The following is a 24,188-nucleotide window of genomic DNA, read 5'->3' as shown; positions in this document are numbered from 1 at the left end:
AAGTGAATCAGCTATATGTATACATATATCCCCATATCTCTTCCCTCTTGCGTCTCCCTCCCTCCCTCCCGCCCTCCCTTTCCCACCCCTCTAGGTGGTCACAAAGCACCGAACTGATCTCCCTGTGCTATGCGACTTATTGTTGTTTTTGTACCTCAGATAAGAGTTTCTATAACACATAAGTATTTAAAATAACTGCACAGTTTAATAAGCAAGAAGTATCTTTGCTCCTCAAGAGCATTGCAGCAGCCCTAGAACAGAGGTCTTAGCCCTAGAAAAAAGCCCTAGAAAAAAGATGCTAATAAGTGGCACAGCATATATATGTGAAAGAAGTTAAGGGTAGCGTGTAAGGCTCCAAAGTAGAAGGAAAAATAGAGAGAAGTCAGCTTAAAGTTTGGTGAGCTTCATAACTGACACTGATGTTATCAATTCTATACATAATCAATATTTAATAAAAACAATTTCAAGTCATTCAGAAAACAAGAAAGCACCCCAACATTAGGTAAATTTCCCCCAAAAAAGAGTCTACCTTCCAAACTGAAATAAAACAGGGCAGTAGGTATCAAGGGTTGTTTTCTTTCTTTTCATGAAACTTGAAGACAGCCTTTGGTTTAACTAGACTAATAAATTCCTCTTTACGAAGAGTCATTCAGAAGCTAGAAATTTAAGAGTGAAGATAATTCATCTCATTTTGTTTTCTATAAATATTTCTTATTTTAACACTGATAGAAAGCTAAGTTGAATGTAACATAAATAAGAGAAATCTAAAATACACCTTTTGCCATTAAGGGATTAAAATATATTCTGAATGCCTACTGTGGATGTAATAGTCCTAAAAAAAAACCACTTAGAACTAATGTACAGCCCACTGTTGGAATCATGGCAAAATAAAGCAGGCTTTCAAGATGAAACCAGAAAGGTCCAGATGCCAGGGTCTAGATAGTCCCCATTTTAAATATGGGAAGACATTATAAAGGAACCCGATTTCACTTCTATTTAAAAAAAAACCTCATCATAAAAGGTATCCAACAATTGAATGTTGCTAGAGTGGGATGTTTTTAGTTTTAGGAGAGGATAGCACGAAATACACAAGAATTCTCTCTTTGGGAAAAGGGCAAGCCTAACATAAAGATAACAATCAACCAACCTGGTGACATGTGGGACACCAGGTCCCATCAAGTCCTAACAGGTGTGGGGATGGAAGAGTAGCCCACATACTATGTTAGCTGTCCCAGGACCCAATGCCATCTAAAGTCTTTGTAAAATCAAATTCATAGCATTTATACCACTTAATATAGAGGAAATCATTCTTGGAACTTACAATATAGAACAAATAACTTCTAAGCTCTGTTTTTTTTTTCTTTTGGACTCTTAAATCAAGTGTTTATTTTCACTAAGTACCTAATTCTTTATAGGGACAATTTATAATCCAGCTGACAATGACTTATTTTTTAAGGATAATACAACTATTGTACAGAGAAAGTGGATAGTCCAGAAAAACAGTTTTTAAAAAAAGAGTAAAAATCAGACATTGTGTCTACACTGATTTAAAGTCCCTACTGAATTATTCAGCACCCCCTACTCCGATTTGCCTGCTAAGACATGGTTTATGAGTCATCCGTGGGGAACAGTAAAATATACTGCACTTGACTAAAAATAAGTAGGAACATTTAATAATAAATCTACTTTCTTGATAGCCTTGGGTTATCATTAAATACTGATCACTTGGAGAAGTGTTGGGCTGTGTGATTCTTCCCTCCCCTCACAGAAAGGCCAGAAGAAAATCAGCCACGGGCCCTGCCAGAAGATGATGGAATATCTGACATGACATGAAACACGGAGAAGAAAATAATATTGATTTTAAATGCCTGGAACCTGGAGTTCACTTATCGAGATGAACAGCAAAGTTGCTGGTTATCTTCTCCTTGTGATCACTATAAAATGACTTCTTGTCCTTTGAAGTAAGAAATGACACATACTCCAAATGTTTTACTTATAACACCAAGTAGAAAACAGCAATTTGACAAAGGGGTCAGAAAAGAACATTTGCTAGGATTCTGGCTCTTGAATAAAGCATAGGCAAGTTATTGTTTATAAATAAAAAGAACTGTGCATATATATTTTAGATTTCCATTTTAGTTTTTCTTTAAAGATTTGTAAAATGGAACTTTAGAGGAACATTGGAAGGATTTAATTACATCATCCTTATAGGTAGCTGCCATAAAGTGGAGGGTGTAGTACAACTGACAATGATTTTTCCCATCTGTGAGGATCTTCTTAAACAAAATGTGCATAAGATTAAAAACAAGTCACATACATTTCTCCTCAGAAAGAATTACAGAAAACAGCAACTTAATATCTGATGCTTACTAAATGCAGGCAATACTCCCACAGACGGCAAACAGAAAGTCCAGCAGAAAATGAAGTACCCAAGGTTGGTGGAATGAATAAACTTGAATCTAGAAAATGCCAGGAGTTGAACACTCCACCACATCAAGGAAAACATCTGTGAATCAGTTTTGAGAGGCATTTCAGATGGGACATCAGTGTGAATGAAGGGATTCATTTTACAGACCGAAAGTTCTAGAACCCCACATCTAGCAACCTACCCATTGTGTGCAGTGTACTTACCAGATGGCTGGGGACTGACTGAAGGTGACGTCCACTTAGTCAAATCACAGCGCTGTCCTCTGTGGAGGAAGGACACAGATCAGAGAAAAATCAATGTGAAGGAAATTTAGAATTCTCATAGAAAGAAACAGCCCTTTGCACTTCAAAATCAAAACCTATAATATTCTTTAAAACACATGAGAAAGAGACATTAATAAATTAGTTTCTAAATGGATGACAAAAACAGACAATCATCAAATCAGAAATCTTAGTGCTACACCCAGCCTACAGGGTTTATACACTCTCTCTACTAAGCTGCTGATCTACAATTCAACCTCTTAACCTATCAAAATAATTCAGCAGCAGTTGAAAAACAACGATATTCAAAATGTTCTAGAAGTAGATATAATGATCTTTCCCTGATTGATAGTGAAACTGATAGTAATTTTAAGAAATCTTTCGAAGAAGAGCAGTACTGAATAGGAAAGATTTACAATGAAATTGTATCTATGTACAAATAGTCATTATTTTTGATGTGTGTTTTTGTATTGCCTTCATTAACAAGCTGTTATGTAGTTTTGGACTTGACATTGAATTTAGAATTCAAGATCTTTCCAAGATTTTGTGTTGGGTGGGGGAGTGGCATAGTTCCAGGTGGTGTCAGAAGTACATAGAAGCAAGAGGAAGCCCATCTGCATTTGGAAAGAAGTTAGAGGCAGAAAAATTGGCAATTGAAATACGGGAAAATGATGTCTGTAAAATCTGAACTGGGATTTTCCCAAGGTCATCATTTATTTATGGAGATGCCCACAGTAAAGTCCCGGGTAGAAAGGTACATCCACAAACGAAAAATATGTCATTACAAAAAAAAAAAGGCAGACTTGGGTCTATATAGACAGACATGGAAAAAAATTCTCAGGTGATAGTATTACTTTTTAACACCTCAATTAATGTAGTAATATGTGTACTATGACCCCAGTGTGTTAAAACGAACCTCACTAATCTAGGTATAAAAACACAGACATGAATATTGTTATATTCAGAGAACATATTTGAAGGGATAACAAGAAACTCAACTGGGCTGCCTCTGGAGAACTGGTACTGTAGGGAGGTAAAAAGGGCCTTTGCATTTTAACTAACATTGAACAATTATGCAATATTTTATCACAAAACATATTACTTTTACAATTAAAATTGAAAAAAACAAGAATCCAATTCATCTAAACTTCCTATGGAAATAAACATTCCATTTTAAGTATATACAAATAGAGAATATACAGCATCATCTACACATACTTCACTGATTTATTTATTTTATTATTATTATTTTTTTGGCCGTGCTGTGAGACTTGTGGGATCTTAGTTCCCCAACCAGAAATCAAATCCAGGCTCCTCGCGGTGGAAGCATGGAGTCCTAACCACAGGACTGCCAGGGAATTCCCATTACTTCACTGTTTAGTAAATATTTACTATGACCCAGCTTTAAGCATGGATTGCATCATCATATTTAATCGACATAAAAACTCTAAAATGTTTGTACTGTGATTGTTCCCATTTTATAGAAAAGAAAACTGAGAAGTTGTGTGTCTATTCAAGAATTACACAAAGCTGGCATTCAAACCCAGGCACCCTGACCAATGTTTAGCTTCCATGGTACTACCCCCTCCATGGTATTTACCATAGTTTCGATATTACATTTATACTTGTAAGTGATGTATTAATATGAGACTGTAAATTCCATGCAGACAGGGATCATGTGTGTATTAGAACCATGATGTATATCCCCAGCACCGAGATAGTGCCTCCCCACGGCTTCATTGAAAAGGTGAATTATTAAGTGCCCCACCTAGAGCTGGGAAGTTAAAAATGTTTTATGTCCTTTGGGACAGTAAAACAAGATGAGTTCCAAAAAAGGTCAATAATTAATTAACCCTGCTATACCATGCTCCTCGCTTTGAGAAACCACTTGCTACCCATGTCCTTCTATAACCAGAGATTTAAATACTGGACACATTTTCACTTTCCTTCTATAATTCCCTAAGTGACTATCCAGCATAAAACTGATGCATTGTTCCATAAACCTTTCTGCTTCATGGCTAGGATATTGCAACATTTGGGAAAGCCAATGTTGAAATACTTAACTACATGGGACTTCCCTGGTGGTGCAGTGGATAAGAATCCGCCTGCCAACACAGGGGACACAGGTTCGATCCCTGGTCTGGGAAGATCTCACACGCTGCGGAACAACTAAGCCCGTGTGCCACAACTACTGAGCCTGCTCTCTAGAGCCCACGAATCACAACTACTGAGCGTGTGTCCCGCAACTACTGAAGCCCTTGTGCGGAGAGCCTGTGCTCCGCAACAAGAGGAGCCACCGCAGTGAGAAGTCCGTGCACTGCAATGAAGAGTAGCCCCCGCTCGCCACAGCTAGAGACAGCCCACATGCAGCAACAAAGACCCAACACAGCCAAAAATATAAAAATAAAATTAAATCTTAAAAAAAATGTTAAAAAAAAAAGAAATACTTAACTACAAAGAGGTGAAGCAGTAAAAACAGTTTGTCATGAATTATTTAGCTCTTGGCATATAGTGGGCCAACTACTATAACTGACTTAGTGTTGTAGTCATATGTGAATCAAGGCCTCAACCTACCAACATTTTCATCCTAGTATTATCACTCTAGGTGTTGAAGGGTGTAAATGGGCCTTTGGTAAAGGAGAGACTGAATAGATGAGTGAGTGTGTGTGGGTGTGAGTCTGTGAATAGGCCTCTATGACTCTCTGTGTGTTTATGTGTCTCTGTGTGTGCACTGGTCTTTCAAAAGAGGAAAGATAGTTTTCTATAATGTAGACAGAAACCTAATAAATAGTTACACAAAATCCCCAAATCTCAGATCCTATTAGTGCTGGTGTAAACAACAGCTGTTTTTCATTCAACAAGGGTGCCAAGACTATTAAAGAGGGAAAGATAGTCTACCCAACAAATAGTGCTGGGACAACTGGAAATCCACACACAGGGGAATGAAGGTGGACTCCTATCTCACACCATACACAAAAAATAGCTCAAAATGGATCATAGATGTAAATATAAGAGCTAAAACGATAAAACTCTTAGGAGTAAATATAGGAACAAATCTTTGTGATCATGGGTTAGGTGATGGTCTCATAGATATAACACCAAAAGCACAAACAACGAAAGAAAAAATGAATAAGTTGGACTTCACCAAATTAAAAACTTCTGTGCTTCAAAGGTCATCATCAAGAAAGTGAAAAGACAACCCAAAAAACAGAAGATTTTTGCAAATCACATATCTGATAAGAGACTTATATCCAGAATATTTTAAGAAGGACTATTATAACTTAACAATAAAAAGACAAATAACTCAATTTAAAAATGGGTAAATAATCTGAATAGACATTTCCCCCCCAGAAGATATACAAATACATAAAGAGATGTTCAACCATAAGAGAAAATTAAGTCAAAACCACAATGAGATACTACTTCACACCCACTAGGATAACTATAATCAGAAGACAGATTAGAAAAAGCGTTCGTGAGAATTTGGAGAAATCAGAACCCTCCTACATTGCTTGTGGGAATATAAAATGCTTCAGCTGCTTTGGAAAATATCCTGGCAATTCCTCAACTGGTTAAACATAGAATTACCATATGGCTCAGTAATTCTGTTCCGAGTTATGTACCGAAGAGAAATGAAAATACACGTCCACAAACAAAAAATTTTCATGTACATTTTTCGTGACAGCATTATTTATAATAGCCAGAAGGTGGAAATAATCCCAATGTCCATCAACTGATGAATGGATTAAAAAATGTGATATGTCCATACAATAGACTGTTATTCAGCAATAAAAAGAATGCAACATGAATACATGCGACAACATGGATGAACCTTAAAAAAATTATACTAAATGAAAGAAGCTACTCACAAAGGCCACATATTATATGACTCCATGTATATGAAATGTCCAGAATAAGCAAATCCACAGAGATAGAGAGCAGATTAGTGGTTGTGTGGGACTGGAGGGGCAGAGAAGGTGGGGAGTGGACACTCAGGGGTGTGGGATTTCTCTTTGGGGTGATGAAAATGTTCTGAGATTAGACTGTAGAAACGGCTGCACAACTTTGTGAATATACTAAAAACCACTAAATTGTACACTGCGAGTGGGTGAATTTTATGTTTTGTAAATGATAGTTCATTAAAGCAGTTAAAAAAAAGGTTATCTTTCAGTAAGTTGGCCAGTGAATATTAGTTGGCTTCTTTCAAAAATGACAAAATACTTACTTACACTCTCCAAGAAAACAGTAAGTAGTGAACATTTACATTTTTACGAGACAAACTATTGTAATTCTCCATGGGATTTCTCGTGATGGGAAATACATACAATTATATTTTACCTTTGCCAAAGAAGAGCGTATGCCTGCAAAGTACCACTAATGACAGATGCCACAGTGCTTGAGATATAGTCTTATTTCAAAGCAATGAGGAGCTTTAGCCAAGTGTGAAGTTTTTATTTCTTAGTGGAGGGAAAAAAACCTACAAATATCTGAGGCTTACATTACGAGGCCCAATTTTGTGAATCGACATACTGAACACAAAGGACTAGCATTCAATGCTCTTCCCAAGATATTCAATATTGAAATTTTGTTTTCAAGTGAAGAATAACTGGGCAAGACTGAATCAAAACAGAGATCATTTCACTGTGATCTGCTACTGAACATGGAAAATTATTGTTTTGCAAACAAACAGAATGTTAGAAAACAGTTATGCCAGTGATTTTTTGCAGTGTAACCAACCACCTCAAACCTGTGTGGCTTAAATTAGCAAATATTTATTTTGGTTCACACAGTGATCTCAAGTTGGTGAGAAAGGCAAGAGTGTAGATCCCACTGCACAAGCACTTCTCAAGCCTCTGCTGTGTCACATGTGCTAACGTAGCATTGGGCAAAGCAAGCCACGTAGTCAGGCCCAGATTCAAAGGATGGAGAGAGAGCCCCATTTCTTGATGGTACTTTGCACCCTTTAAGGGCATGGATACAGGGAGGGAAAGACTTGGCGGCCATCTTTACAATCTACCATAGTATTGTTTCCAAATGGAACACACTCCCACTGATGGCCCACAGATATTTTACAGTTTATTACAGTACAGTTTTTATTCATGGTACAGCTTACATGTAAAATATATGTATTTTACCATGGTACATGGAGAGAGAATGTACAGTGCATATACATTAATGCAGCTTCTATTTATGGAAAATGATATCAGGTCTCTATTGAAATTAATCATATCATTATAAATATACTAATGGCTATTTACTATAGTAACGTTATCATGTTACCAGTTATTTATCAGTTATCTTTTTTTTTTAAGTGGAAAAGATGAGTAATAACTTCAGGTGAAAGACAGATTTCGCCAAATCCATAGAAGTGGCTCAGGAATAATCCAAGTTTAGAAACCCACGGGGTAGGACAATGCTTCTGAAACTTAACATACATACAAATCACCAAAGTTATCGGCAGATTCTGGTTGAGACCAGAGATTCCGCAGCTCTAACAAGCTCCCGGGAGGTGCTGATGTTGCTGGTTCTAGAGCACACCCTGAGCAGCAAACACATAGAAGGGCAGAAGCCTGGCTATCAGAGAAAGCCGAGAACAGTCATTTTACCAGCCGTGTGGTCTTCAAGCAGCTGACTTCACCTCTCTGAGATCATTCCTCATCTGTAAGATGTAGGTAATGTTAACACCCATCTCAGAATCTCTCTCTCTCTCTCTCTCTCTCTCTCTCTCTCTCTCTCTCTATATATATATATATATATATATATATATATATATATATGTATATATATATATATATATAAATCACCTTGCTGTACCCTGAAACTAGCACTATATTGTAAGTCAACTATAGTTATATTAAAAAAAAAAAAAAGCAATAGGATCTTTGAAACTCATTTTGCCAAAGCAATCACATTTGATACTTTCACATAAGAGTATGCACACATTGACATCTCCTCAGAGCCACTCCACAAGCATATACTGAGCAAACCCTGTGGCCTGACACTGTCCTTGGCTCTGAGGACATGACAGTGACCAAGCAAGAGAAACCACTGTCCAAGTTGAGCTCACACCCCAAACCCCAAACTGCTCACATAACTCTCTCCTCTGAGTTGCACTGAAAGAGAGGCTGCCGAGGGCCTGATGTGGCCACATACATGTTTACACTTCCCTACGGTGATCTTTGAACATTTGAGCTGACTGTTAACACTTACATAATGGGAGATTTCATATAAAATATCGGAACCCCAGCGTCTCTTGGAAATCTGGAAGACTGGGCAACAGGGACCCAGAGAGCCGCCTGTATGCCAGCCGCAGCTGAGAGGTGGCTGTCGCTCCTGAGAAGGTATGGGTCTGCCAGGTCCCCACAGCGCCCCCTCCTGGTCACTCCCACGAGATGGCCCCTCACCCATGTTCTCTGGCTCTTCTCCCTGCACTGGGTTAGCGAGCCCCCCCAAATGAAACCACAGTCAGCAATGCTGACGAGCATGGAAAGAAGGGGAGTCCACCTTCCTAGTCTGCGCATTTTCCCTTTACCATCGTGCAATAAATGTCTAGCAAGGGAGCAATTTCCTCATTCCTCTGCCCCTCCCTAAAGTCTAAAACTGCCAGTTTGAGAAACCATTCTAAGCTCTGCCTCGATCTGGATCTGTCATTTACTGTGGCTAACTGGATCTAAAATGGTTAACTGGGGGATCTTTATAGGAGTTTATTTTGAGTCATTTTATGAGTGTCATTTTTTTTTTTCTCTAAATAGTGGCAATGGCTTTGCAATTACCTAGCTACCTTCTTTTGTTTGGTTTCCCTCGTGCATTGGACACAAATTTAGTAGCTCTTGGTACTGTAGGTCAGAAGTCTGGGTCCAGCTGCTGGGCTCTCTGTTGAACAAGGCTAAGAACAAGGTCTCTGTAGGCTTCCTTCCTTTCTGGAGCCTGAGGAATGATCCACTTCCAAGTTCAGGCACGTTGTTGGCCAGTTTCACTTCCTTACAGTCATAGGACTGGGGGCCGTTCCCAGCTGGCTGTCAGCAGGGGGCCAAGCCAAGCACCCAGATGCTACCTACACTCCTTGCCTCACAGCCCCACCTCTTCCAGGCCAGCAGTGGACAATCTCCCCCTCATGGAATCCCTCTCTCTCCTTGAATCTTTCTTTAGTCCCTACTAGAGACTCAGCTGACTAGGACAGGCCAACCAAAGAAAAGCTCATTCTGCAAGTCAGCTGCACCATCTAACATAACCTCATCACAGGAGTGACATCCATCAAGGTCACAGTCACCAGGGTAGGAGTCCTGGAGCCATACGAGAATTCTGCCTGCTATACCTAGTACCTAATTGCTGCATGCATTTGTTGTCTGTATGCATTTTTTTTTTCCTCAGGTTGGGAGCTGACATCATGTCACAAGGAAGGCTAACTGGCCAACAGACAGGATGTATGGAAGTTAAACCCAGCGAGTAGCTTTGTAACAGTTCTCCCATTCATCACTAGAGTAGCTAATGCTCTAACCCTAAGAATGCATGTACTCTGCCAACTTCCAGATGTATATGAGATGTTTCTCTTCTTGAACTTAAACTGACCTTATGAAATTAGATGTGCAGAAAATTGATATTCTGAAGGAGAAGGAGGGGGAGAAGAAGGAAAAGAAGAAGAAAACAGATACATAACTAGTACCTAGAAGGACCAAAAAAAAAAATTTTAAGTATCCAAATACCATCATGTGCTAAAAATTTTTTAATTAAATTGTTATACTTTCTACACGGTCTCAACCAATTTAACAGCTTTTCACTCAACAGACTTGGCTATTTGGAAATTACACAGAGGCAATGTATACGTAACCACACTAACAGTTGAAGGAAAAGGATAAAAATAATTAAAAGCATGCTTAATATAGTCACTAGCTCATGGCATAATAACCAATTAATGAGAAATTACTAAGTCCAGGTGCTGCTCTCAGTGTTTCATGTATATTAACTCATTAAATCTCACCAAACTCCATGTAGCAGAAACTTTCTACAGAAGAGGAGACTGAGTCACAGGGTAGTTATATTACTTAGCCAGAGTCACGTGGTGAGCAAGAAAAGGCGTGTGAATTCAAACCGTGGACCCTTCCTCTTAAAACCATAGCTGTCTGTGCACTTATCTGTGTTTCCATGTTGTGAAATAGGGATGCTTCCTGCACCTATTATACAGCACAAGGTGGTGGCCAAGCACCTATGCACTGCACTCAAATAGATCTGGTTCACATCCAAGGCCAAGGGGTGAGAGTTGGGGCTGCAGCCTTGCCAAGGGGTGTGACTCTATAATTTGCATAAAGACACCCCATGTGCCAGCAGCAGCCTTGTCCAAGCAAGCCTATGAAGTCTTCTTAAAAAAGAAAATAATCCAGGCATTCCTTAACCCCCTATATCCTTATTTGGAAGAGGAGAGATGAAAACAGTGATTGATTCCTTCTTTCTCTTTTTCATTCCTTCCAAACCCTTTTCCATTGTCCTACATTTGAAATTGAGATATTATGAAAAGATAGCAACAAAGCAAAAGCTAACACTAGAAGCAAAGAATAGAAACCACTGGCTCCCTTTCCTACTATAGAGAAGAAAGTGAGCCTTTCTTTAGGTAATGAGAAAGGAAAAACCTGTAGTTCAATACCCTCCAACCTTTTCCATCAGTTCCACCCAGCCAAAGCAGGGTCATCATGGCATCGGGTGCCATCAGCAGCACAGACCCCAAGAAACACAGGCTTAGCAGTTGTAATAATAGGTCACTGGAGGAGGAGATGGAGGTGGAGGTGGAAGTGGAGTGGGGGTGGGAGGCACATCCTGATATCTGTATTAAAGGAACTCTTGATTTCTGAGGGGGAGGGGAGTGGGGAAGGGATGGCTTAAGAGTTTGGGGTTAGCAGATGCAAACTATTATATATAAGACAGATAAACAACAAGGTCCTACTGTGTAGCACAGGGAACTATATTCAATATCCTGTGATAAACCATAATGGAAAAGAACATGAAAAATTATATATATATATAATTGAATCACTTTTCTGTACACCAGAGACTAACATAACATTGTAAATCAACTATACTTCAATTAAAAAATAAATAAATAGAAAAGGAACACTCGCTTTCAATGATGCATTTCCACAACTCAGGTGTCAGGTGGCATTTACTCAGTGATTGCTCCTGGTACCGGCAAGGCGCTGACCAAGGACTGTTACCACTCAGGGTCCTCTCTGTGAGAAGGCGAGTGATTAGAACTATTCCTTAATCAGTCCTCTTTATGTTCTCCTATGGTTCCATCTCGGCTCCATTGCCCTGGTGGGCACAGAGCAGAAATTACAGAAGTATAAATGTATTTTGTCAGAGAAACCTCCCTTTAATCTGATGCTTTCTGGAGTTGCTTATTTGGGGGAGGTCTTAGTTTTTCCCAAGTTTTATTTGGTAGAATTTCTCAAGCCACATAATTTGACTTAAAATTGCTATGCACTGCAGCCAGAACACTCAAATAGGTTTGAGATCAGACATAATTCTCAAAGTCCTTGGCTGCCTGTGGTCGTCAGTGATCCCTCAGAACATTCAAACAGGGTCTTAGTTTCAGAAACTTGGATGTGTGCCAACCCAGGTAATTATTCTCTGCCTACCTTATTTCCCCAGGCAATTTTAATTGAAAATGGTATTATCCTTTACCTCAGTTCTAATCTGCTCTGAAGTGTCCCTGTGTCCTGCTTCTTCCTCCCATCATAAGCTAACTGAGCTGGTTTCCTTTTGAAGCTTAAGTTAAAAAAAAAAGAAATGTTTCTGAGTCTCCCAAGGGGGAAAATATCAGATAAATATGAGCCATTTAATTAGTCTCAAACCAGTGCACCAAATACCACTGGCAGCAGCTGCAAGAAACCCCTCCTTGATGCCTAACCTTATGAAAAGTTTCTTTTGTGGATAGAAATACAAAGGTTTTCTTACTGAGAACTGACCAAAAAAGAAAAAAGGGTGGGAGGAGGGGAGTGGGAGAGACAATGAGATGACTTTACTCTCCTGAAATGATTTTAAAAGGTACTGTTGCCTTGATTCAGAGTTGGCAGAACAAAATGCACCATTTAACACAGGATGCCTGAAATTCAATGAAAATGCAACAGAAATGTGCTTTTTGGTTACTTCCAACAAGCATGAACTTAAACCAGTAATGTCCAATAGAAATATGATGAAAACCACAATTGTGAGTTACATATGTAATTTTAGTTTCCAGGAGCACTATTAAAAAGGTAAAAAGAAAAAGGAATACTACTCAGCAATAAAAAGGGAAAGAACTCTTGGTAACATAATTTGGGTAGATCTCCAGGGAACTTTACTGAGCAAAAAAAGCTAATCTCAAAAGGTTACAAACTATATAGTTCCATTTGTATGGCATTCTTGAAATGACACAAGTACACAAATGGATAACAGATTACTGATTTCCAGTAGTTAGGGAGGAGAGGAGGTAGGCTATGGCTACAGTATCTGGCAAACCTGATCCTTGCGATAGAATTCTTATGTATTTTGACAGTGGTGGTGGTCATATGAACCTACACAGGTGAATAAATTGCACAGAACTAAACACACACACAGAGACACACAAACACCAGTACATGTAAATCTGGTAAAATCTGAATAAGGTCAGTGGGCTGTATCCATATAAATTTTGTGGTTGTGATGCTATACCTAGGTTGTGTAAGAGGGTACCAACTGCATGTGAATCTATTATAGTCTGAGAATTAAAAGTTTAAAAATGTGAATTTAATATTAATAAGAGTTAACCCAGTATTTGCAGAATTTTCTTATATAATTCAGGTACATGTAATTGATAGAAAAAATACTGAGGTGGTTTAAAATTCCTTTTTTTTTTCTTCTTGCATTCTAAGTCTTTGGAATCCAGTGTGTAGTTTACATTTAGAGAACATTTCAACTCCCACGTGTGGCTCTGACTCCAGGTACTGGGTAGCAAAAATGCTTCAGACTGAGCCTAATATCCATTCCCCAACCCCCTCCAGTGACACAAACTAACATTGAAACACCTTTGCTTTCTGGAAGTCTCTCCCAGGGCAGGTTTATAATGAAACCCTTAGAGCTTAGACAGTCACTGGAAAATATGATCAGCTGGGAGAGAAAATTTCATCACTGGTACCAACCTGAATTTGTTTTGGACCACAGATCCAAGATACAAATGAATAACTAATCCCTATTAAGGAGACTTCTAGTATCTTCTAAGAAATAATTCCTAAGAAGAATTTCAAGAGCTATAACACACAGACTGGGCTCAAGGATTAAGATTTTAAACTATTTTTGAATCTTTGTAACTTTTCCTATTGGGTTTTTTTCTCTCTCTCTTTGCTTTCCTATTTCCCCGTGGTGATTAGAAGTGCGATGATTTAAATAAGAAAGCCTTGTGGCCATGAAACTCAGAGATTCAATTTTCCTCCTCAGTCAGTCATGGAGGAGAAAGAAACGGGTGATAAGTGTGTGATGGCAACTTTGAAAAACACATAAAATTAGGCCAAATCTCTTGGGACTCTGAAAAGTAAAACAGAGAGCAGACTTGGTTCTCAGACCAGGTGTGATAAGGAGCCCAGGGCTCAATCTCAAAAGACCAGTGCAGTCTCCATCCTTCAGAGAAAGTGGAAACGAGATGAGGAAATACTATTCCCAAATGGAGCCTTGAGGTATAAAAAGAGTGGGTTTTGGAATGAGAGAGACCTATCTTTGAGAATACAAGTCAATTAACCTCTCTTGGCCCTAGCTTCCTTGTTTGTAAAGCAGCAAAATTATCTACCTGACTCATTGTTGTGAAGTTAAACGGAATAATACACGAAAAGTGCATATCACATTCCCCAATCCAAGGTGGGTGACCAATTACTGTCCTCTCCCTTCTCCTCTATTTCTGCACTCAAGTAAGGAGGCACATAGAGAAAATGATGTGTGCAAATTAAGCTAAGAATAGTAACAGCAGAAACTCGAGTTGTTGCTCTAGAGTAATGCCAGAGAGAAAAATATTTCATTTTAATCTGTTGCGCTTCACTTCTAATCTGCTGGTAGGAAGCTGGTTTCAGGATCAATCTAGATTTATAGCACTCTTGAGACAGCTAAGTATGAGAGAAGCAGGTACCCCTAAGGCAGAGGACACAAAAGAGTCTAGAAAAATGGAAACAGAGCTGGTTTGACCAGAGAATCATGACCTCAAAAACCTTTATGTAGTCACATCTTTCATAAACATAAAATGCATCCTCCAGTCAGCAAGTGAAAATAGAAAAAAAAAATAAATAAAGAGTATGGCACAGTTTACAAGAACCACTCAATGCCTTAAGTTCTCTTGTTATGAACTATGTAAATTTGAGACTGGTATTTATGTTTGTTGGATCATTTTTTTTGGTCACAGACAACTGGTCAACCACTTGTTCTATGAGAAATTACATCACCAGCTGGCCCACTGGAGCCCAATACACTGGGATATGGCAATAAGTTGGGTTTTTAATTGATGGAATTGAACTCTACAAACTCTTCAAGACCCAGAACATGGCTGCTGAGGCCAAGGCCCTGACACAGGTACCATATTGAATAGATGGGCTCCAAATGCACAGTCTAGAATAATCTGTATGGACAACAGCCTCTGCTCTGATTCTCTTTCCTGTTCATCTGCGTTTGATTTTATGAACAAACTAAAGCAGCTGATCTATCTACAACTCTAACAAGTTCTCCGTCTTTGTCAGCACCACCACCGGCACCAAACTAGGCTAACCAGCTGGCAGGATCCCGCTGAAACAGCTTCCGGGAGAATGTGGGATGGTTTTCTGCCATTGCTACTTCTGACCTCAGAATCAAAGTCTACGAGTACTACCTGAAGCAAGACTAAGTCTCGCAAGGAAACCCCAGCAACTGAAGTAAAATGAAATGAGGAACTAAGACACAGATGTGCTCACTCTCCTAGGACATTCAGGCTTCTCCAGTGGCTGGACTCAGAGGCAGAGCTGGCTTTATTAATCAAGAGGATTAATTCCCTGTTTTTTATTTGCATATAGTAAAATTCACTCTTTCTGGTATACAGTTCTATGAGTTTTGACAAATGCATACAATCACGTTACCAACACACAAATCAAGACATAAAACAGTTCCATTACCCCCAAATCTCTCTCATGCTGTCCCTTGACAGTCAGCCCCTCCTCTCAATCCCACCCAACCTCTGGGTGTTAAGGAACCATACACGACATAGCCTTTTGAGTCTGACTCTGACTTCCTTCACTTAGCATGATGCAGTTTGTGATCCATCTATGCTGATGGTTTGTTCCTTTTTACTGTTGAGTAGTATTTCAATGTATGGATATACCACAGTTTGTTTTTTCATTCCCCAGCTGGAAGGACATCTGGGTTGTTTCCAGTTTCTGATGATTATAAATAAAGCTACTACAAATATTAGTGTACAGATTTTAGTGTGAAAATAAGTTTTCATTTCACTTAGTTAAGTACCCAGGAGTGGGATTGCTGGGTCACATGTAAGTGTATGTTTAACACTATACGAAACTGCCAATCTATCTTCCAAAGTGGCTGTTCCATTTTACATTTTCACCAACAATGCATGTATGAGAATCACAACTGCTCTGCAACCTCACTCACTTAGAACTACCCATTTTTTTCTTCTTATTTTAGCTATTTTAATGGGTGTGGAGATATTGTGATTTTAAAATAATGACTCTTCAAGAGCAATCACATTTCAGAGTTCCATATATCGTACCTTTAAGTCTGTAACATATTATTATCTTCCTTTTGGAGATAAGGCAACAAGCCCAGACAATTAAGTAAATTCACACATTTACAACATGCAGAAGAAGATATTCTGGTTAAAGAAGAAATGTTCCGGGGCTTCCCTGGTAGCACAGTGGTTAAGAATCCGCCTGCCAATGCAGGGGACACAGGTTCCCCTGGTCCAGGAAGATCCTACATGCCGTGGAGCAACTAAGCCCATGCGCCACAACTACTGATCCAGTGCTCTAGAGCCCACGAGCCACAACTACTGAGCCCACATGCCACAACTACTGAAGCCTGTGCACCTAGAGTCCGTGCTCTGCAACAGGACAAGCCACCACAATGAGAAGCCTGTGCACCACAATGAAGAGTAGCGCTGCTCACTGCAACTACAGAAAGCCCACGCACAGCAACGAAGACCCAATGCAGCCAAAATAGAAACAAAAACAAACAAAAAATGTTCCTTCTACAAGTTTGAAGGTATGTATTTAATACCTACAAATAACAATACATCAATAATAATAATCATAACAGAGTCCCATTTAACAATAGGAAATAACTCTCTGATGCATCATAACTTTCATTAGTTTAAAAATTCATAAATCATTGATAATTCAATCATATATATGTATAATAGTTGTATACATACTACACACACAGAGACACATTTTACTACAAAAGAAAGTTTGTCAAGCATATTGGCAGTTTAAATTTGATCACAAAAGGGGGAGTATTTACTATTTTAGAAAAAAGTAACTCAAAATTATACCAGCAATATTACATATTTGCATAATGATCTGGTTACAAATGTTAGCTATTCCAAGAAATATCCCCATTTTTCAAAAATGTATTGACTCTTTGTTCTGTTACTGTTTGTACTTTAAGAAAACTAAAGATATGGTTTTGAATTTTTAACGTCTTATTTTTTACCACTTTGTTGTAATATTTACATGTCCTCTTCTGCTAAGGATCATTTTATGCCTTCCTTATCTATTCCCATAAATAGAACAGGAAATTAAATGTGTTCCATGAAAAATAGTTGTTTCATTCATTCAAAAAATATTTATTGGATTCCTACTGGGGGGAGGGGAAGAGAAGGGTGATGTTTTTATTGTAGATAGGGGCCCCCAGTGGGGTCTCATTAATGAAGTGACATATGAGCAAAGACTTAAGAGAAGTGAGAGAGTAAGCCTTGTGAAGATTTGGAGGGAAAGGATTCCAGGAAGAGGGACTAGCAGGTGGAAAGGCCCTAAGGGGCGTGCGTGTTTTACAAGGCTGAAAAGATCACTGTGGCTGGAACACAGCAAGGTGAGCGCGAGGACACTAAAAGGAGGTGAAATCAGCAAAAGGAAGCCAGATCATTCAAAGGCGTTGATCAAACCTGATTCTCAGTTAAATGAGAAGCCAATGGAGCACTTTTAAGCAGCAGAGTTACATCGTCTGACCTAAGTTTTAAAGGAAACTTCGCTATTTGGAGAACCGACTGTAGCAAGGCAAGAGTGAAACACAGAAACCAATTAACAGGCTTGGTCAATGCTGGTTAACAGTTGACACTGGGCAAAGGGGTCAATTCGGTACATATTTTGAATGTAGAGGCTGATGGATTGCGTGTATAGTGTAAGAAAAGGAAATGACTTCGAAGCTGAAAACTAGCATCGAAAAGGTTAAAGAAACAAAATCATTTAGTCTGAAAAACAATGAATAGTTTCATTTCGACAAGGATTTTTAAGAACCTGAAACACAGTAACTGTATTGACTACCTGACATCCAACTTTTGAGAGTCAGGAGTGAAGACAGGAAACTGAGACTGCCATCTCCAATAAGTAGCTTTTGGAACACTTGCTGCCATCAGTCACTGAGGGAGAGTCATTGAGAATTCTGAATAAAGATCAAAATCAGAATACCATTCTTTCTATTCTGCCCTTAATGACTTTTATGTAATATATTCCATATCAGCTATTGTGGCTGAGTTTGACAGGAATTATCCAGATGAATGGATTAAACAACAGACAAACAAAATGACTGAAATGTAAATAGATGAAGATTAATGCAATGGAGAGCATGAACCAACATGCAGGAAGAGATAAGACTCAAAATAGTAAATTATAATTTCAAAAGTTTCATATACTGCATCAATTGTCTAGAATAATAAAAAACTGGAAGACCTGAGGTTTAGCATACAAATTTTTTTCATTCCTCTCAGAAAGTTAAGGATACTGTCAAGATGAAAACCACTTGTTATAAAGATAACCTAATGTTTCAAGACTGAGAATAATACTTTTAAAGAAATTTAAGATAGTTCTGAAAGAACAGAGAGATTGAAATTATAAATAGCACTGCATAATTTTCCTCTAGATTTCAGTGTCTCTACCATCTAAGATTCAAGAGTGAGACAAGCAGTCAATGCTACGCTAACTAACTTGTTTCTCAGGACACCCCCAGAAATAGGGGTCACTGAAAAAGCCAATTGTCCTTTAGGTTTATTCTCATTACCTTATACAATGTTTCTACACCTTAAGTGCTTAATAAATGCTTACCGAATGAATGAATGAATGAAACTTTCTACCACCATTACCCAAGGAAACCCTTAGGATGGGGATTAATACATTGTCACAGTAGGAAGGTAAACACAATTCCATTTTTATAATCCTTCTTTTCCCAAGGCAGACCCAGTGTACTTCCCTAGTTATGATTCTGGGGGGTTGTGAAGATGACTTGGTGTTACGATCCTGATCCTGAAAACTACAGCATGAAAAGAAACAAACAGAAAAAGAGTAGAGACTATTTTGACATTTCCTAAGAAAGCTAAAGTGCTTCAACATTTAGTAATGCTAGTGACTAGAGTCCCCCTGGTAATATATATTCTTGTCCCCACACCACATAAGAGGACAGACCAACCTTACCAAGCACCTTGGAAATCTTAAAGTTCTCCCGTGGAATTAATTACAGGCTACATGATGCCCCTCTTAACTTGGAGGATTCACCAGGGGTTGCATAAGGGTTAAAAAAGCTCTCTAGTGTTTCCATAGATGGCCTTCAAGAAAGAGAAATAAAACATTAAATCAAAAATCCGGGAACACAGTGATACACTAATGAAAGAACTCATAAGCCATTCTTCAATTCCAGTTTATAGACACGCCATCCCTCCGACTCCTCATGATTAGAGTGCAATGTTAATCATTCCCATCTCTGGAGCTGAGGTAATCCGAGGACAAATGAGTGACCAAAAATATCCCATTTATAGGACTACTCAGCCACATCACAATATTTCTTCTGAGTTGGAAACCATAACTCTATTTAATAGCACAAAGCCCTACATTTATTTGCATCTTACAAGTGATCATTCAGGGCACTGAAGCAGCTGGCTAAATCATCGTGCCCTTATTTAATTTACCATTCTCCTCTCACATTATTTCTGCTGCAGAAATAGGACTTCATCTCCCTCTCAATAACTCCCTGACAACTTCAAACCAGAAAGAATAAATTTACTTTGTTGATTTCTGACTCCATGAAGAAAGAGAACCAGTAACTGTGATAGAATTTAATTGATGCAAACCTACATTCTTCTCTTCCTTCTCTTTTTACAGCAAGATAAATGTTGATCAAAAGTGCACCAAGTGGTTTTTCCTTTGTTTCAATACCCTTTTATTCTGCTTGTTTCAAGAGGAAGGGAATGTGTTTTAGAGACAGACACCCTCAGATAAAACACTGCCTTTTCCATAAGAGTTGTTGAATGCTGACTGAGAACAACATTAAGAAAAATCTGAATATAAATGTTGTAAAAACTTTGAGACTATACGTGTACAGACCTAATATGCCTAGGAAGATGGTTCACTTGCACAATTAGGGTTCCTTTTGCTGAGAAAGGACAAAAGAGCTTCAGATCAGGAAGCTCTCCTAAGCCAGCACAAGGTTTGGTTTTGTTTCTGTTTGGGGACAGGGGAGCTTGATGATGTAAGCCTCTCCAGGAAGTTCCTATACAAGTGCCAGTGCAGGATAGACCAGCACTGTCCAATAGAAATAAAATGCCAGCCATGTGTGTAATTTAAAATTTTCTAGTTGCCGCATTAGAAAAGTAAAAACAGGCCAAATTAATTTAAATAATATATTTTAACCCAATGTATCCAAAATATTGTCATTTTTAGATGTATTCCATATATAAAAATTATTGAGATATTTTCCATTCTTTTTTTTTTTTTATGCTAAGCCTTTGAAATTCAGAGATTATTTTAATCTTGCAAGCACATCTCAACTTGGACTGCCCACATGTCACGTGTTCAACAGCCCAGTGGGGCAAGTGGCTCTAATACTGGAGAGCACAAGTCCAAGGCAGGTCCTAGAGAGAATCTGTGGGATGGATTAATGGGCAGTCAGTGAGCTGTGGGGTGGCAAAGTCTCTCTGCTACAAGGTGGTTAGAAGAAAAAGAATTAGAGGGGCTTATAAAGTCCTTGGACTGGAAGAACCTAAGACTTCTGTAAATTCTTATAATAATCAGAACTTAACTCTCCTCTAATAATTACAGCCCCAGGTATTTCACCTATTACCTCAATATGCCAAGAGCTCTATAAGCTAATTATTTTGTCACATTTATAAAAAATACTAATTTCCCGGTTGTCTTACTACTCTGAGCATCTTACTTTCTTGACATATTGTATTCTCTGCAACCCCTGTTCTTGGTTGCTCTACCCAGTTGATGAAATTGAAGTTTAAACTCCAGTCAGAACCCCAGCTCTCATCCTGAAATCTAATCATAAGCTATATCTCAAGATATTTTCTAAAATAACTCTTCCACTTACTGAAAACCTATGTACCAAATATTCTGCTAGACACTATGAGCATTATCTCCAAACCACCCACTGGAGGCATTATTACCATCATTACAGGAGAGTAAACTGATGCTAGAAGAGGGTCATAATCTGCACAAGGTCACAGGAGTAGTTCTGTCCAGCCCTCACCTCTATGACTTTCCACAGCCCTTCTTCACCTTGGTTTAATAATAACAGCCAATGTCCTTTTGTTCCTAAATGGCCCACCTGAATGTAAGCATCTTTGCATAGGCTGAATTCTGAACACCAAGTCCTATTTTATTCCTATGGGAACAGAAACCAGCAAGAAAATGAGAACCATCTGTCACTACTTGAGCTTGCAAGAAGCAGAGGGAAGACTTTCTTCATCCAAAGTCCAAGATAAAGAAATTCACCGAGTACCACCCACATTATACAATCCTCCCACCCAGGTGTCCGTTTACATGCCCAACAGTCATTTGAATTGCAAATTAGAGGTCACCCCTGATAATAAAGCCCTTCTCTTCCATTCTTGGGGCACTCTGGTCCCCAAAGTCATTAGTGCAAACTTGTTTCAATTGCTTTTGATTCTGTCTGCACACAGATTTCTCTGTAGGGACTGCTACTATTCCAAGCTTTTGCTCCCCTTGCAAAGACTGTTGCTAAGGAGAAGAGAGTTCTCCTTTGTAATTACTGCCTGAAATGCTTCCAGAACTTCTACCAGTTCTTTCCTTAGCATCAAGGCCCCTCCCTTCCTGCTCCAAACTGTAACCTAGATTTTTGTACCCCTGAGCAAGGCTTCCATTTGCAGTCATAAACGTTTGATGCCCTCTGCCCGGACTGCAAATTCAGTGACTTCAGGAGCCTCCAAGCCTTGAGGAACCCTCCCTGGATAAAGAGAAGCAGTTTAGATGTTCTCCAGCCAGAGTCAAAAAGCCAAGAACTCTCTACATCACCACAGTGCTCCATTTCATCTGATTCTGGTAAGGCAGCCACGCAAGTCGTCGTGTCAGTATGAAAATGGTTTTCTGCATCAGAAAAAATTTCAGGCTAACTTTACCTCCAAAAATCTCCTTTTGGGCTTCCCTGGTGGCGCAGTGGTTGAGTCCGCCTGCCGATGCAGGGGACGCGGGTTCGTGCCCCGGTCGGGGGGGATCCCGCATGCCGCGGAGCGGCTGGGCCCGTGAGCCATGGCCGCTGGGCCTGCGCGTCCGGAGGCTGTGCTCCGCAGCGGGAGAGGCCGCGGCAGTGAGAGGCCCGCGTTCCGCAAAAAAAAAAAAAAAAAAAAAATCTCCTTTTTCCCCAAAGCAGTCAATCCCTCCCCAAGGCGTAGCTTTGCCCCCGCAGCCAAGCAAGGTGGATCCTAGAGCAAATTGTCCAAAACCTGGCTCCCCAAAGGGTGCCCAGGGACCAGCAGCATCAGCACCATCTGGAAGCTTTGCTAGAAACGCAGAATCTGCATTTAACAAGATCGCAGGTGATTCACACCCACATTAAAGTGTGAGAAGTCAGCCCAAGACACAGCTGAAAAGAATCTGACTGACGATTTCATTAAAAAATGGACAGTTGGGCTTCCCTGGTGGCGCAGTGCTTCCCTGGTGGCACAGTGCTTCCCTGGTGGCGCAGTGGTTGGGAGTCCGCCTGCCGATGCAGGGGACATGGGTTCGTGCCGCGGAGCGGCTGGGCGGGCTCGTGAGCCATGGCCGCTGAGCCTGCGCATCCGGAGCCTGTGCTCCGCAATGGGAGAGGCCACAACAGTGAGAGGCCCGCGTATCGCAAAAAAAAAAAAAAAAAAAAAGGACAGTTGATGCAAACTGGAATTCTTCATTTAATTCTCATTATGCTAGGAATTGTTAGGTTTTGTTTTTAAGTCTGTTTTTCTAACCTAAATCTGAGCTGAAAATAAAATAGTTTCCAGAGAAAAACCAACTTTCTTAATATGATCCTAGAATCAGGCCATCTCTTTACTGACCGAAGTGAAAGTTGACACTCTGTGACACAGTATGTGCAGAGACACACTAACCGCTAAGAGATTTTTGTAAAGGAGCTTGAGGACAATGCATGAAATAACTGCCCGGCAAGCAAAGGTGGTCTCCTGATGAACGAGCCCCACAAATGTCCCTTCTATGATCACTGCCAATCCCACTGGGATGACTTATGGGGGAGACAGCTTTCTTAAATAACTGCATCAATCCTTAAAAGAAGTAAGGAAATGAGAAAACTATGTTGATTTTAAAGCTATGTGAAACTGTGTTTTACAGAAAAATGTAGCTAAAATTTCCTGAATTCAGCGGTTTTGTGCAGAGGTACATTTGTAAAATATAAACATTTTAATAACAATGCCTATAGAGCCGGCCGTCCGTATCTGTGGGTTCTGCATCGGTGGAATCAACCAAGAGCAGATCAAAAATACATATTCTTTTAATTCCAGAAAGTTCCAAAGAGCAAAACTTGGATTTGTCGTGCATTGGCAACCATATACGTAGCATTTACATTGCGTTAAGTATTATAAGTAATCTAGAGATGATTTAAAGTATACAGGAGAGTGTGCATAGGTTACATGCAAACGTTATGCCATTCTACATAAGGGACTTGAGCATCTGTGGATTTGGGTACCCTCCTTCTCAGCCCAAGCGCTTGAGAGAGGGTGAGGCTGGCAGAGCAGGAAAGCCATCAGCAGTGCCTTTGTCTAATGATGCTCCAACATCAGACACATCAGATTATCATAACTCGCAGCTGCCATAGTCCATGATGCAGGCAGCCAACTGAGCAAACTTCCCCTGAGAAGAGAATGAGGAATTTGGTTGCATGAATCTTTTTGCTACAAATAAGACATCCAAAAAAAAAAAAAATCAGCCACAATACACTGAAGGATGAAAGTCAGCAAAGCAGCTCAAATGCACATGTTACAGTGAAACCGTGAATGCCTGTCGGGTTGAGCCCCTGACTGCAGATCACAGTCA

General features: G+C 39.5%; 1 protein-coding gene across 3 annotated transcripts in view; it reads right to left on the bottom strand.

Annotated features, from left to right (window-relative positions):
* The window catches only part of PLCB4 (phospholipase C beta 4), a 417,084-nt gene that overhangs the window by 258,173 nt on the left and 134,723 nt on the right, over positions 1-24,188 (bottom strand). For all 3 annotated transcript variants that reach the window (XM_029220101.1, XM_029220098.1, XM_029220099.1), the window contains exon 2: positions 2,632-2,690. The gene's annotated coding sequence lies outside the window, so the exon portion shown is untranslated. The remainder of the gene's footprint in view (positions 1-2,631; positions 2,691-24,188) is intronic.

Source organism: Monodon monoceros, unplaced genomic scaffold, assembly GCF_005190385.1.
Source record: "Monodon monoceros isolate NGI ecotype Baffin Bay Population unplaced genomic scaffold, NGI_Narwhal_1 Super_Scaffold_13, whole genome shotgun sequence".
NCBI lineage: Eukaryota > Metazoa > Chordata > Mammalia > Artiodactyla > Monodontidae > Monodon > Monodon monoceros.
Note: the sequence above shows the minus strand (reverse complement) of the source record. Positions and strands in the feature narration are given on the sequence as shown.